This window comes from Lichenostomus cassidix, chromosome 9, assembly GCF_008360975.1.
Source record: "Lichenostomus cassidix isolate B80296 chromosome 9, HeHo_3.0, whole genome shotgun sequence".
Classification (NCBI taxonomy): Eukaryota; Metazoa; Chordata; class Aves; order Passeriformes; family Meliphagidae; genus Lichenostomus; species Lichenostomus cassidix.
In genome coordinates, this window is record NC_139490.1 from 1,248,624 (window position 1) to 1,264,428 (window position 15,805).

At 49.6% G+C, this 15,805-nt stretch overlaps 1 long non-coding RNA gene across 1 annotated transcript in view; it reads right to left on the reverse strand.

Annotated features, from left to right (window-relative positions):
- Positions 1–15,565, reverse strand: part of LOC146433032 (uncharacterized) — a 119,736-nt gene extending 104,171 nt beyond the window's left edge. Inside the window, exon 1 of the long non-coding RNA XR_014853975.1 lies at positions 15,475–15,565. This is a non-coding gene — a long non-coding RNA (uncharacterized LOC146433032). The remainder of the gene's footprint in view (positions 1–15,474) is intronic.
- Between the last annotated feature and the right edge of the window lie 240 nt (positions 15,566–15,805).

Here is a 15,805-nt window from a genome sequence, read left to right on the forward strand (position 1 = left end):
AAAGCTGGGCTGGCAGCTCTGCCATCTTGTTCTCCCTGCAGAAAAGGAGCAGCCTTGTCCCACTCCATGCTCCACAAACTGGAGCACAGCATCTGTGAGGGTGGATGGAATAACGTGGAAAGATGTGGAGATGCAGTTAGAAAGCAGAAGTGAGAGCACTGCCAAACTCATGTGGACCCAGCAAACCATGGCAGGCAGTGCAGCCTACCAGCAAACAGGGAGCATGAGAGAAAGGCTTGTTTGGTATGTATCTGCTTTGCAACATTACTGAGAGACATAGATATGGTTGTTATAGTGATTACTGCTTATAGAGGGATCTATTTTTTGGTACTGCTGAGCAGGTATAAATACTCAGCTCTGTGTCACTAAAATCAGCTTATTGCACCTGAGCAATCTGCCCTGTCTCTTCCATCCCTGACTGTCACTCGACAGAAAGTTTTGCCTCTCAGGCTGAGGTTTCCACACCCCATCCCTGTGAGCTCTGTTTGGGTTTATTTTGGTGAGGAAATAAACTCAGTGTCAGGGGTCTGCCAGCAGCCCTGCTCTGCTTCCCTGCTGCAGGACAGAGAGGATTAACCTCCCTCCTGGCACTTGTGGGGAAAGCACACAGGAGAAACTTCCCACCTTCAGGAGAACCGGGCAAGAAAATATTTGTTTTTTTGAAGAGGGAGAGAATGCCTTTCCCCAGTCCTGCCCTGGCCACAGAACCAGCACTCAAATGCAGTGTTTTTTGAGGGTACACACTTTACAAGATGGTGGTGAGCAAAGAAGATGTTTATTGCTCAGTGATGATTTTTTTATATATTACAACATGAACAGAAAACAACTTTACACTGCAAAGTGTTTCAATTAACTATTGTGTTTTATAACATTACTTTTTATGGCAACAGTTAAACAATACTTATTAAGGTAATAAATGGTGTTTTTCACTTTTAGGTTTAGCAGTTTATAAGTTTACAATGTACTCTTTCTACTTTCTTTGTGGCTAGGATGGTTTTTTACTGACCCCAGGGTTTCTGCTGGGCCAGAGACAGAAGGTCCCTTTGGCTCTCAAGTCCTGTTGCTTTGCTCCCTCTATCCTGTAACTCCACACCCAAAGGGGATGGTTTGAGTCCCCACTCCTGGCTCATGGGGTGTGCCTTGGGGTGCAAAGCCTAGTTCAGAACCCCCTGAGGTGCTGCTGAGCCTGGGGATCCCAAATTCTCCTGGAAAAGGCAGCGCTGGGCGGGCAGGATTGACCCACTGCTCCCCATTCCCAGCAGCCGCTGCACAATAAACACTCACAGCAGATATACGAGCATTGATCTGATACTAATAATCCTTTGCACTTCCACAGGGCTTTTAGGGAGCCTCCAGGGTTCCTAGGGTTGCTGTTCATATCCAGAGCCCTGAAATAGCAGCTGGCTTTGGTGATCCCCTTGGATCTGTGGGAGCAGCAGAGCTTTTAAAAGGAGTGAAAATTAAAATTGCTGTACATGCAACAGGTTTCTCAGGCTCCCTGCCCCAAATCCTGCTTGTAAACCCAGCCTCTTGTGCTCCTCACAGCAAGCAGCAAACAGGGAAGTTGGTTTGTGGTCTCCAAATTAAGTTAGGATTGATTTTATTTTATTTTATTTTATTTTCCTACAGGCAGACGGAAGAAATATCTCCAGTTAAAATTGCTTCAACCCCATTTTAAAGTATGCACTTTTACACTGACTTTTGCACACAGCCTGTTAGTCTTGCTGTTTTAAATTAACTAGAAAATCAATTGGATAAAGTAACTTCCATGCAGAGCTGCAGGAAACTGTGGGAGAGCTAATCTGTGCTGCAACAGAGCATCTGCAACATCTTAAATATTACAAGAGGTTAAATGAAACTCTGAACGTGGAGGCTTTAAATTCACTCAGTTAAAATACATCACCATGGCATTAATTTAGTGTATCTATATGTACCTGGAAGTGTTGGGTCAATGGTTGGACTTGGTGATCTTAAAGGCCTTCCCCAGTATTAATGATTCTGTGATCCTATATTTTATATAAAATATAGAAAATCTTCTCCTTCTCCTTCTCCTTCTCCTTCTCCTTCTCCTTCTCCTTCTCCTTCTCCTTCTCCCTCTCATTCTTCTTCTTGGTATCAGTATTTTTTATTTTCAGCCTTCCCATTTCTCCTTCCCATCTCCTCCTGCCCATTTCCACCCACCAGACTCTGAGCACAAACATTTCTGTGCCCCTTTGGAGCTGTTCCTGCCTGCTCTTATCTGAATTTCCAGGCGACAGGACCCAGGTAATTCGTGGGCTAATGCAGCCTCTGCTAGTAGGACTGGCAGATAAAATGCTGTAATATCCTTGCAAAATTTAATGAAAAGAGAAAAGCAAATTCTTAGCTGAGCAAGGGGAGCCAGATGTGCAGCTTCTCCAGCAGGAATGGCTCATGCCTGCTCTGTTTTCCCTTTGGATTTTCCATCCCAAGAAGGGTGCAGGTTGCACATGGGATTTACGTGCTGGCTTTTGTTTTCCTGTTGATTTATTTATGCTGGGTCTATGAACTGAGTGACTGCAAAGTGCCTGCTGAATGCCATTTGGATAAATCACTGCTGGTATTTATTGTATTCCTTGCTGGACTGGTGTTACACACACCGATATAAAAAAAATGGATGGGAAATCAATGCGGCTCAGCGTAAAATATCTTGACTATAAAGATTTTTCAGATCTATCAAACATACAGTGTGTGTGCTGTGTCTGGAGGCTGTTCCCTTGACATGAGGATTGTACTAATTGTCCAGGTATTTGATTTAATTTGCCGTGGGAGCCAGCAAGGAGCACACAATTCCTGCTGCAGGGATTTCAGTGGGAGTTCAGGGCAGGAGGATGCTCTGTACATAGGCAGCCACAGGATAGCTTCCCTTCCATAAATCTCAGCCTGATCCAAGACCCCCCAGGCTGCTTGCTTTTCCTCCCCTCACACTCCCCAGTGTCCACATGGATGCTGCAGGACGTCTTCCTTCACACCACAGAAATCAGAACGCCACAAACTCTGTCCATAGACACTCCACAGATTTGCTCTTGCATTAGGGATGTCCCTCAGCCTGGAAAGCTCCATTTCCTGGTGGGATTGCGCAGCCAGCAGGGTCCCCTGGGCTCTGGTCCATGACCAGCTCCAGGTGCCTCCTCCTCCTCCTCAGCGTCTCTCGAGGAGGATGCTGAGCCGGGCAGGGCTGGCCACAGTGCACAGGAATGGCTTCACACTGATGGAGAGCAGGGTTAGGTGGGGTTTTGGGAAGGAATTGTTCCCTGTGAGAATGGTGAGGCCCTGGCACAGGTGCCCAGAGAAGCTGTGGCTGCCCCTGGATCCCTGGCAGTGTCCAAGGCCAGGCTGGACAGGGCTTGGAGCAACCTGGGATAGTGGAAGGTGTCCCTGCCACGTCAGGGGTGGCACTGGATGGGATTTAAGGTCTGTCCCACCCAACCCAACCCTTCTGGGATTCAGTGATGCACTGGAGGTGCATTGGAGGTGTTTGTGTGTGCAGAACCATCCTGGGAGCAGCAGCAGCAGCTCTGAGGGGGCTGTGAGGGGGTGAGGCGCTGCTTTCCCTGTCCAAACACCCTGTGCAGCTCTGGCACCACCTGTCCCACCTCACCGGAGCCTCGTTAGCGGGAGGTTAATTGGCACAGCGATCACACCACGATAACAGCAGGAAGTGTTTCCCCTCAGAGCAGCACTGGGCAGGCCGCTGCCGCCTCAGCCTCGTGTTTGGACAGAAACGAGCAGAACAATTCCAGTATTTCAAGCATCACTCAGGCCCTGCCGCCCTAATCGCCGCCTGCCCAACCTGCCTTGGGTCACTAATGCATTCAAACGCCGCTAATGACAGCGCGGATGACAAGATAAGCGGGGCTGGGATGAATGGCTGCACAAAGGCAGCGTGGCCAGAGCAATTAGAGCCTCTGTGGGCCCAGACGCTGAATTTCGTGTACAGCTGAACCCCCAGATAACCCTGAGAGCTGGCAGTGAGGCTGGGCCACCCCTGGAACTCTGCTGACATTTGAACGTGAACCAATTTGCAGCTAAGAACCAACTTCCATTTCCCCCCATTAATTAGACAAATTAATTAAAGCGCTCTCTGGAATCTATTCCCCATTCAAGACTAGGATGCTGCAGAGATTTTGTTAAATGGTTCAGAGAAGGCTTATTAATCCTGAAATGAATTCTATCAAGCCCTGTAAAGCACCAACTTCAAGTGCATTTGTGGAGAAGAAAGCTTTGCAAATCAGATAGGAAAGCTACAAAAGTGCTGGGTATTATCCTAATCTGGGGAGTGTTTAATTTGACACTCTTATGTCAAGATATTAGCAGAGAATGAGCAAATGGCCCGATAAATATGTACTTAAAGAATGACAATCCTCATAATCAGTTAATTTCTATTTATCTTATGATACCCTTTTCCACAGAAACTTGTATTAGAAAATAAATAAGATTACAGGGTAATTCTCAGAGCAGTAAAGACATAAAACACGTGTCTGCCCTTAAAGGCAGAAGTTGTGTTTTATTGTACAGCAGCTCCATAGGAATTCCACCCAGTCCCAGACATGGATTGTCTCTTGCAGGGACTGCTGCCATCAACTGTCCCGCTGTGGGCATCTCCCTGCAGTCCAGAGATGTGACCCTGGTGCAGGATCCTGCACCCCAGCCCCATTCCCAGCCCCATTCCCAGCCCAGCTCTGCTGCCAGGCACAGGGGAGAGGGGATGGGAAAGTATGGGATGGGGAATGGGGTCAGGATGGGACAGGGAATGGATTAGGGTGTTCACAGGGGTGCACTGGGGATCCTGGTGGGATGAGGATGGGATGGAGATGCCCTGGGACAGGGATGGACAGGGTGAGGATGAGCCCCAGCAGCTGCAGCAATGGGCTCAGCCCCAAGGCAGGACCCCACAATGAAGAATTCCCTCTCTCCTGCTGCTCCTTGGGCTAGGCAGGGTTTTAGGTCCAGGAGCAGCCATGGGAGAGGGAGAGAGCTTAGAGAACTTATTATGCCACACTTTGGTGGTTCCTTCTGCAAAGCACATTGCACTGAGGAACAGAGCCTGTATGAGGGAAGGCTTGGTTTGGGGCTCTGCTCCTGCCTGGGCAGTACCTGAGAGGGTTTGAACTCAAAATTCCTCCTCAGAGAAACCAAAGAACAGCCTAAAAGGCTTCAGGATATGACCCAGGCTAGAAACAATAGCCAGCCCAGAAGAAATGAGTTTATTATCTGCTCTAAAGGGATTTTATTGACTTGCTGAAAAAAAAAGTCATATTTAATATTGAAGTATAACTTTTAAAAACAGAGATGCTGACTCCATAAAAATGTGCTCTCGAGCTGAGACCTTGACTCCAAAGCGTAATCCAGAGTTTTTTTATAGCTGTGCTATAAATCATCAAAATTAAATGTTTGCATTAGCAGCGGTGGGAGAAGCCTATGCAGAGCGTGGGGATGTGTCACCCAGCACAAAGCAATTGCACAAAGCTCGTGTGGTTCTGACCCAGGGAATGTGTGTGTGGGGTTTGCCTCTATTTCTGCTGGGCTTTGCTGGTTTTCTGTGGGTTTTTCCCCAAGGTGTGGGGACCTCCCAGTTCCATGAGTCCCCACCTAGGACCACATCCCACACTGCCAGGGGTGAGGTGGGAGAGCAGGAGCACATGGGGGAGCTGCCCAGGCTGGAGTTCAGCAGGACAGTGAAAAAGGAGGGTGAAAAAATGAAGGATTTTCCCCATTCCCATAGTGGGTGCCAGGCTGGCACCACCAGCCCTGGGCTCTGCCTTCCCGAGCTGTTTTCTCACCATAATCATGGCAGGAATATCATCTTTGAACAGGTAGCCATCCAGATCCCCCTCACCAGCCTGGCCCCGGGGGTTTGCAGCCCTGGCCTGGCTGCAGGAGGATTTTCAGATCTGTCCTGCCCATGAACTCCTTCCTGTGCCACTGCAAACGCTCTCCAGAGTCCCACCAGCCAACCTGTTAACATCCCCTCCTTCACACTCCCGCAACGAGCCAGCTGCTCTGCCTAGCAAAATACAGCTGGAGAGGTTTATAAATAGTAAATGAAGGCTTGCTGCAGCCACTCCAGCTGGGCAATGTTAGAGGAGTGAGTAATTCATCACGGGGTGTCATCCCCTCGGAGTGCTGCCCACCAGCACTGCACTGGTGCAAGGCAGGGACTGCTCACCTCCTGGGCTCAGCCTCCAATTCAGTGCTTAAACCTTTGCTCAGGATTAAATGAATTAAATAAAATTTAATTTTATGTATTTGATAAATAAAATTTAATCAATAAAAATAAATTAAATACAACCAGGATTAATTTTGCTGGTGTAGCCTAACTAGGTGGGGAAGGGTTGGTGACAGGTCGCTCACTGAGGCTCAAGGACATCCTTGCCAGGGAAGAGGAGGTGCTGCAGTGCCCAGGAGCTCCCACCCTGCCCAGTTCCCCCCTGGCCACCCTGGGGACACTTTAGGGTCCCCACATTGCACCCAGACCAGCTCCATGTCCTGTGGGCAGGAGGGGCTGGAGAGATGATCCCGGACATCTGACCCATCCTCCTGCTGTGCCTGGGCTGCAGGGAGAGGAGAGAGAGGCCTCAGTCCCTCCATCTGTTGTGTGCATCAGCAGAGGGTCTCCTGGGTGTGTATCCATATCAAAACTCAATTAGAAAATGAGCCCTGCATGTGAAGGACTATTGTGTTTCAAGTATTTTTATAATTAAATCTGAGAAGGTGGGACAGGCCTTTTATGAAGGGCCTTCACAGAGCATTTCCTGGTGCATGAAGAAAGGGGCTAAGAGAGTTTATTTTATGTATGGTTATATCATTTTCAGTGAGCAAAATAGGGGAAAAGCTCTCTGAAGGGCCAAGATCCCAAATGCACATCATCATCATCATGATCACCATCACCCTGCACTGCTGCTGGCTCATTGTTTAATACCCCACAGTCCCTGAGTGCAAGGGACACCTCCCACTGTCCCAGGCTGCTCCAAGCCCTGTCCAACCTGGCCTTGGACACTGCCAGGGATCCAGGGACAGCCACAGCTTCTCTTGGCACCTGTGCCAGGGCCTCCCCAACCTCACAGGGAGGGATTTCTACCTAATAATTAACCCAAATCTCACTTCCTTTATTTTAAGGCCATTCCCCCTTATCCTATCACCATCTGCCTGTGTAAGAAGTTGCTTTCCTTCTTTGTTACAAGCCCCCTTCAAGTACTGGAAACAGTGGGGCTTCAGCTTTGAGCTGCTGCTCTTGAAGTTCAGCACTCAGAAGAAAAGTTATTCCCTTTCCACATCCCTGCCTGAATTATTTCCCACTTGCAGAGCTGCTACCTACAGGATATAATCATGAGCACAGTAAATCTTTGTGCCATGTCAAGATGCAAGTAGTTTTGGAGTTAGATCTGGAGTTCAAATCTGCCTCTGACTGTGTATTTTATCTCAAATGTACTTTTTAATTTGTCCATCTGAAATTCTTCTAAATTTAGGGGGTATCCAGCAAGAAGAGGAAAAGTTTTTCCGAGTAGCTGTGGTTATTTTACTGCCAAAGTCTCTGCAAGAAATCTCAGCCCAGTGCAGGAGCTGGGGCTGTGCTCAGGACTGGGCATCCTTTTCCTGCAGGCACAGACTCTGCTCTGCCCACAGAAACACCCAGAGTGTGCACACACATTTTTCAGCTACCAATTGCATTTCTGTAGTTTGCACAGACCTATTTAATCCCCATCATGATTTTAACAATTTTTATCTGTCCATTTTTTATTCTGTTGAAAAGCCAGTGTGATGTCTCCTGTTAATCCTCCAACAGAGTGGGGGATTCAATATTCTTCATGGCAGGTGAGTATTGGATGTGCAGATGTCACCTCCTCTGGTGGCTCCGTGATGGGGACAGGGGGATGGGGGGGACAAACAGCCCTGTCCTTGAGCTGCCATTGCTGAGGGTGGCAGGAGGGGGATAAGGAGGACTTGGCTGGGTTGATGCAGGAACAGAACAATTCAGTGCCCAAAACAAGACGTCTTGGCGTTTCCTGGGCTGGCTCCCTGGAGCCTGGCTTGGAGGCTGGGCTGGCTGGGCTGGCTGGGCCATTGTCAGCTGCCAAGGCTGCCGAGGAAAAGGCTCCTCACCGGAGAGTCGCTGCACTGACATTCACGCCTCAGAGTTTGCATTGTCTTCGCAAAATAATCCCCACTCCATAATTCCCCTGTAGCTCTCTGCATGAGGGTCTTTCCTGCCAATCCAAGGGATGGGAAAGTAGCAGAAGTTCTTCCACAGTTGTGATCTCAAAGTGGACCAGGCTGGACACAGAGCGTGGCACCTGCAGCCAGCAAAGCCACGGGTCATCATCACTGAATTGGCACATTAAAAAATGACATCGTGGCAGAATGGACTGTCTTTAAAGCACAAAGGCCAGAGAGAACAGTTGTATTAAACTGCGTTCATGAATTCATAATAAAGTTCAATTTGCCACCATTTATCATGTGATTTAAAAATTAAATGGAGTTTTAAATGTAAAAGAAAAGAGTTTTGTGCTTTTTTGAAAATAATGCAAAATCTTTCATGCTGTTCACAAAGCATTTGTATTAGCACCAGTGTATACAGATTAATATATTTATTTTCATTAAATCATCACTGCTTCCCATTGTTCCTTCATCCTCGGGGACAATCCTTATTCTTTCACGTATTTTTTAAGAGCTAAAGTGTCACACAGAAAAAGAACAGATTAAAAAGGCACCATGGCTTTAGTTGTCTTTGGAGTGCTGAAAGGACTTAAAAGCCATGAGCTGGAGGACACCATCACAGTGGTGGTGATGGCAGTGACCATGGCACTGATGTTGGCATTGGTGCTGATTTTGCCATTGGTGTTGATGTTGACATTGGTGTTGGTGTTGACATTGGTGTTGGTGTTGGTTCTGGTGCTGATTTTGGCATTGGTGTTGATTTTGACATCGGTGTTGATGTCGATGTTGACATTGACTTTGGTGTTGACATTGGTGTTGGTTCTGGTGTTGATTTTGGCACTGACATTGACATTGGGGTTGGAGTTGGCATTGATGTCAGAGTTGGCACACTGGGACAGGACACAGGAAAGCACCAAAGCAGAGATTCAGTCTCACAAGAGCTGACCTGTCAGAGGGAGCCTGGCAGCAAACCTTCATCCCCATCAGCACCCACACGGAAATCATGGCAATCATGGAAATCATGGAAATCCAAGTGTGGGAGCCCCATGCCCCTGGGCACTGCACAACCCCTGTGCAGGTCTGGAGCAGGAGCTGCACACAGGACCCATCACCCCATGCAGAATAAAGAGCAAATCCATCCCCAGCCTCCCCCGGCCGCCCCCGCCGAGCTCGCTCCTTATCAGCACCGTTTGTGCGCCCGCCGAAAATAATCATCTGTGAATGGAGCCCTAATTACATTAGAGCTAATCCATTTTCCTCTCTGAAGCTGGTAGTCAACAGTTTATTCTCTCACCTCCGAGATGAAACCGAATGTCAATTTTCGAGATAACATTGACGTGAACTTATGTATCAGGCAAGCAGACAAATACCATTATAATCATTTATAATCCTTTAAAGCTGTGACTGAGAAGTGGCATTTGGACTGGATTTAAACTTGGCGTTGTCCATGCGGAAGATTAACCGCTCCATAAGACTTTGATTTCGGAATATTGCCCATTAGAGAGTTTTGACATAGGAAATTGAAGTATTATATATAGTTTTAACGTGGTTAACAGAGTCTGACACAAACAATAACATTCCAACTTCAGTTAATTCTTTCGCATCCCATTTACAGCAGGGAAAACTCTGCTGTCGTCCAAAAAGCACCCCAGCAGGACTTTGAAGATTATTCCTGCTGGATGGGAATTACACATCCCGAGTTCATTCCTGCTGCTGCCGATTGCTATCGATGCTCTCCAGGAGCTGCTCTGATCAGCCAACGCTGTTTGTGCAACAAGCCCAGGCCTCTGGGGCCAACACCAGCCCACAAAATCATAAAATCATGGAATTGCATAGGTTGGAAAAATGTAAAATCTAGTCCAACCATTCCCCAGCACTGCCAAGGCCACCACTGCCCCACGTCCCCAAGTGTCACATCCACATGGCTGTTAAATCCCTCCAGGGATTCAGACTCCACCACTGCCCTGGGCAGCTGTGCCAGGCTGGACAATCCTTTCCTTGGAAATTTTCCCTGGATGGAGCAAAGAAATGGCTGGAGTGCTCCAGTGTTTAGGGTTCATCCTTCTGGAATGCTCAGCAGTGACTGCTGGCAAAGGAATGGATCTTACCCAGTGCCTCTGGGTTTTCTTGCTGACTTTTGCACTAAAACTACAAGTTCCAGGCTTTGCCCGTGCAGAGGTAAAGAGCCAAACCCCAGCAGGGAACGGTGCTGTGGCCCTTCAAGCACGTGGCTGGATGCTCCAGGGAAAATAAACACCAGGATCACACTCAAGAGCTTCCAGGAGGAAATGAGGGATTAGTGTTTAACACTTTTTATTGCCACTTGTTCCTGAACATCAGAAGCAGCTTAGGAGGGATATAAAGGAAATTTCAATGGTGGTGCCTGCTGGAGAAAGAGGAGGCAAAAGGAAGGTGGTCAAGGGAGAAGTGGAAACGCTGAGTTGTTCTGGTTTAGATCTTCTCCAAGGCCCAGGGAGGTGCCAGGCTGCTGTTGGATTTTGGTGTGGGCTGGGCAGGGACCTGCCTTTCCAGCCTTTGAAAAGCTTAAGGTGCTTTCCATGCTCCATTCACCATTTCCAGGACTCTGTGTCCCTATTGGAAACCTCTCCTTTACCACAGGAGGGATGTGAGTGACTGCAAGGAGATCCCAGGGGTGCAGGAGTGCCCAGCCATGGTCAGACAGGGATGTTTGGGGCTCTGGAGGAGGTGAGGGGGGTGGGAACCACCCAGGGCTGCCCCCATGTCCCCCCCTGGGTCCCCAGCCCAGGACTGGGTGTCTGTTGGAGGCACATTCCAGCCCATGCGAGCAGCTTGCTGTCATCTGGGTTCAATCTGGGGATAAATGGGCTCCAGAAGTTTTGGAATATTTGTATAAGACCACAACGCTTCTTATCAAAACATTTCCCATTATTATTTTCCAGTCTTCCCTCCATCCCCAGCTACCTCCTCCTTCCCATCGGTGCCCAGCCGTGCCCCAGCCATTAGCAGGGCTATCATTTTTTCTCTCCATATGGGAAGTAGAGGAGAGCTTTCCTCTAAAGAGAGCAGCCCAACCCCTCCTGGGGCTCCCAACCCATCCTCCATCTGCGGTCACACAAGTGTTTCCTCCCGGGCATTATCCCTGGAAATGAAAGAATGTGAACACGCCAGGCTCATTTGTTTTGTGTGTTTAATTTCGGCGTAGGTTTGTGTAAGTACTTATCGTCTCCTCCTCGGGAGATAATCCAAGACAAATGTGCAGCTCTAACAAATGGGGCTGCCTCCCGAAAACTCCGCGGAATAAATGGGGATGGAAGAGCAGCGCTGGAGCCTGGGAGAGGGGATGCTCCTAGGAAGAGCAGAAAGTTATGAATGCAGCTCAAACCAGCACAGCCCCATCATCAATATTCATAGAGCCCAGGCAAAACATTTCATATCAGAGCTGCTCATAAATCAGGGAGAGGAGAAGGGGGAAAGGGAAGAGGTGAGGAGAAAGGGGAAGGTAGGAAGGAAGGAATAGCTGGGGGATGAGGGGATGGCGAGGGGGACTCGGCTCGTTCAGGGTAACATCTGCTCACTCTGAAGTGGAACCACCTGTTAGTTTATTAAACTGTGAAATTAATTTATGTGGAAGGCAGGGGAGGCTATATCTCATCAAAACCTTCCCTTTTAGCCCTGTCCTCGGAAAGTGAGCTGGGTAAAGCCGTGCACAGCACCAGCAGTTCCACAGGGAAGGATGAAGAGTCTCCAGCACTCTCTGGAAGCCTGCAGAATCCCAGAATCCTTCAGGTTGGAAAAGCTCTCTAAGATCATCGAGTCCAACCATCCCCCAGCAGTGCCAAGGCCACTGCCCCATGTCCCCAAGTGCCACATCCACAGGGCTGTTAAATCCCTCCAGGGATGGGGATTCCAATACTGCCCTCTTTCAGACCCTGACAGCTCTCTCCATTAAAAAAATTTCCCCAATATCAAACCTAAACCTCCCCTGGTGCAACTTGAGGTTGTTTCTATTCCTCTCCCTTGTTTTCTCAGGGAAAAGCCTGACCCCACCTGGTTTCCACCTCCTTCAGATGGAGGGTGAGGCTGACAGAGCACCTCTGCAAGGAACCTCATCCCCCTGAGGATGCAAACAGGGGCTGTGAACCACTCCAACACACCCCAAAGGTTTGTCTCCACAATCCTGCAGCACCAATGAAAAGGACTGAGCAGGAGAGGCTTTGTACCAACCTCCCCCAGCCCCGCCCTCCGGCACTTACCCACGTCAAAACACTTGAATTTTTCATTATCAAAGATAAAAACCCCAAAGATTTTCAATAATTTATTTCAGGCATCTATTCTGGAAGGCATCCTGGTGGCTCCTTCCTGCGAGTCCCCAGCAGAGAGGGCTCAGAGCCCCCGGGGGTCGTGGGCCTTCCTGGCTCAGGGGATTGGGCTCCAATTAAGTGCAATGCTCTCCAGATTTGGTTCCCATTATTGTCTTCCTTTGGCAGGACCGACCGGAGCACTCGCATTGGAAAGGCCCCAGAATCTTCAGTCTCCTAAAATATTTTCAATAACGTTGAGAGCAATTTTCCTCAGAGCATGTAAGGATTTCAGCGGAGGAGCCAACTTTCCCAGAGGAATGATCCAATTATGAGCACTGGATGCTCTTGTCAATCTCTCCCTCAGGGACGTGGAAAATCAAAATTATGATTTATTTTTTTGAATCTGACAGCGAGCGTAAAGGCAGAAATCTAAGCCATGCCCTTATCTCCCCACGCACCCCCAGCTCCCTCTGTGATTCTGTCAGCTAAAAATACCCTCTCATTTCAGGCAGAACCTCCTGAAGTTCTGCTCTAATGACAGCGCAGGCAGGACCCAGCCCTGGGAGCAGCTGAATGATGACTTTCTAATGGTGACCTTTGCATGTAAAAATTGAGTCAAAATTACTCCTCTTCTCGCTAATGCAGCGAGGGAAATGTGGTTTGAACCCCGTGGTTTGTGCTTGGTGACAAAGAGGAGAGGAACCAGCAGCCCAAAAGAGCTAAAAATAGCTCTTACAGGGAAGGGCAGGGGAGGAGATGGGGGACAGTGGGTGTGGAATTGGTTGTGCCTTTGTGAGAAGTGTGTGGGTGATGTCCCCAGGGTGCTGATCATGGGCTGTGACAACTGGGGTGGGAAACTGATGGGCACCATGGGGATGGGATGGGATGGGAGGGGATGGGATGGGATGGGATGGGATGGGAGGGGATGGGATCCCAGTGGGCACCATGGGCCATGGGGATGGGATGGGATCCCAACAGGTACCATGGGCTGTGCCAGCTGGGCTGGGATCCCAATGGACACCCTGATGGGCGTCATGGTCTGTGCTAACTGGGACAGGACCCCAATTGGCACCAGGTCTGTGCCAGCTGGGCTGGCTCCCTGCTGGGCACTGTGGGCCATTCTAACAGGCACAGGACCCCCATGGCTCCCTTGCATCCCAGCACCCTGCAGCCCCTGCTCCTGCCAGCCACCCCTGTGCCTGGTTTGGGGTGCAGCCGTGCCGTGTGCCAGCCAGGCGCTTTGTGCCGAGCGAGGCAAGGAGCTGCCTTTGTGCGGCGGGCAGCAGGGGGCCTTTGTCCCCACGGGGCCGCCTGGCTCGCGGGGCTGCAGCAGCGACATCAAGGAAGGGGCAGTGGGATGTGCAGCACCCGCTCCCCCTTAGAAGTTGTTGTTGCCATGGGGTCTATTGTTGGCAGCTTTCCCCCTGTGCTTTACATCCTGCACCTCGCTTTTCACAGGGTGAACAATAATGCAAACTCTTTTTGCTCCCGGAGTTGCCTTTTCACAGTTTTCCCCCCCTTTTGCAACCTATAATGAGTGATAAGTCTAAAGAACAGCACAATTCTCTGAGAGATTCCCCCCTCAGCTCACACTGTGCTGCTCTCTGGGTTGCTCTGCTGAGAAGCCCAGGAAAATCTGCATATCTGGGGATGTATTAATTACCCAACGTGACACCTCTAACTCTGCAAAGATTGTCTCTGGCTAATGAAGCTGTCAGGGCAGGCTCTGGCCCTTGGCCAGCACAGCTCCCAGCCCAAGCCAGCAATCCCATGGCAGCACAGAAGCAGCATCCAGCCCTGCCTGCTCCCATCAGCACCACCACAGCTCCATCTTCCAGCACCTCTGGATGGCCTCGGCAAAAAAACCATCTGGAAATCAAAAGTCTTCAGCCTCATCTGTTAATCCTCGAGGCTGAACCTGCAGCGGGAGGAAGCAGAGCTCTGATCCTGTCAGGGTGTGAGCTCAGGCCCTGCAGACCCTCTGGGTGCTCCTGCAGGGCTCTGGGGAAGACACGTGGGATGGATTTGATGTTGTGCCAGGGACAGGAGCAGGATCCCTCACCGGGGTGCCAGAGGGCACAGGATGGGCAGATCCCTGCACCAGCACACCACTTAGTTCCTGTGCTTATGGTCAGATTCCCATCCTCTTTTCCAGTGGGGAAACATCCTGAGGAGCTGATCCTGCTCCTGACAAACCTCCCCCTGGCAGTGCTCAACCCCATGCTCCCATCCTCAGGAATCTGGCTTTCACAAAACCCATTGTAAGGGATGAATAACCTCACATTTGGAGCAATTTTCCATGATAGGAGGTGATCTTTCCCGCTGATATAGACTGGGCTCCCTCAGCTCAAACCCAAGTTGTAAAATGCCTTAAATGGAAATTGATACTCGTGTTTAAATAAATTATTTTATTGGTTTAAGAATTCCTAATGACGAGGAGCAGGAGGGCTGCTGGAGCGTGTGCCAGATCGTCTGCTTCCTAATGACAAATGTTTGAATTAAAATAATTCTAATTAAATGGATGTCAAAAAAATGTTTCAGTTCGAAACACACTTCACAACCTCACATCACATCCTATCAGGCAGCGGAGCACATGACAAAACGGAAAATAAACTGAGACCTTTAGGCAAACGTTCCTCAAAGAGCAGCAGTAATTCCCAGCTGGCTGTGCCGTGGGGTGGCAGGGCCAGGAGTCACCTGCACCAAACCAGAGCCACCCTTGGGGCTTTAATAACTAACTCTGACCTCGTGTGTTTGTAGGGCTTCAGCTCACCAGGCTCCCCCCAAACACTGGTGAGGATCCAAAGCCCATGTGGGCTGCAGGAGATGGGAATCTTCCCTCTCACACAGAACCAGAGACCAAGGCTTGCTCTCCTCCCACCCAAGGTGGTTTAAGCATTGGATTTGGAGGATTTTTCCTTTGGAGTGATGATCTGGCATCATGGAATCATCAAATGGTTTAGACTGGCAGGGACCTCAAAGCCACCCAGTGCCACCCCTGCCATGGCAGGAACACCTTCCACTGTCCCAGGCTGCTCCAAGTCCCAGTGTCCAGCCTGGCCTTGGACACTGCCAGGGATCCAGGGGCACCACAGCTTCTCTGGGCAATGGATGCAGGAGAAACATGGGAGCAAACTGCAGCCAGGTGCTCCCTGTGGTCAGGAATGCTGCAGGAGGGAAAAGGGACAGTGAGGGACATCAACACCCCCAGGACAGCTCTAAACTCCACCCTCTGACCCCAAAGTGATGGAACAGCACTTGAGGCCATTTATCATTTTCTCCATCTGACCCTTTTAATTTCCCATCCCAGGAGTATTTCCAGAGGGATCCCCCAGCCCCTGGCAGGG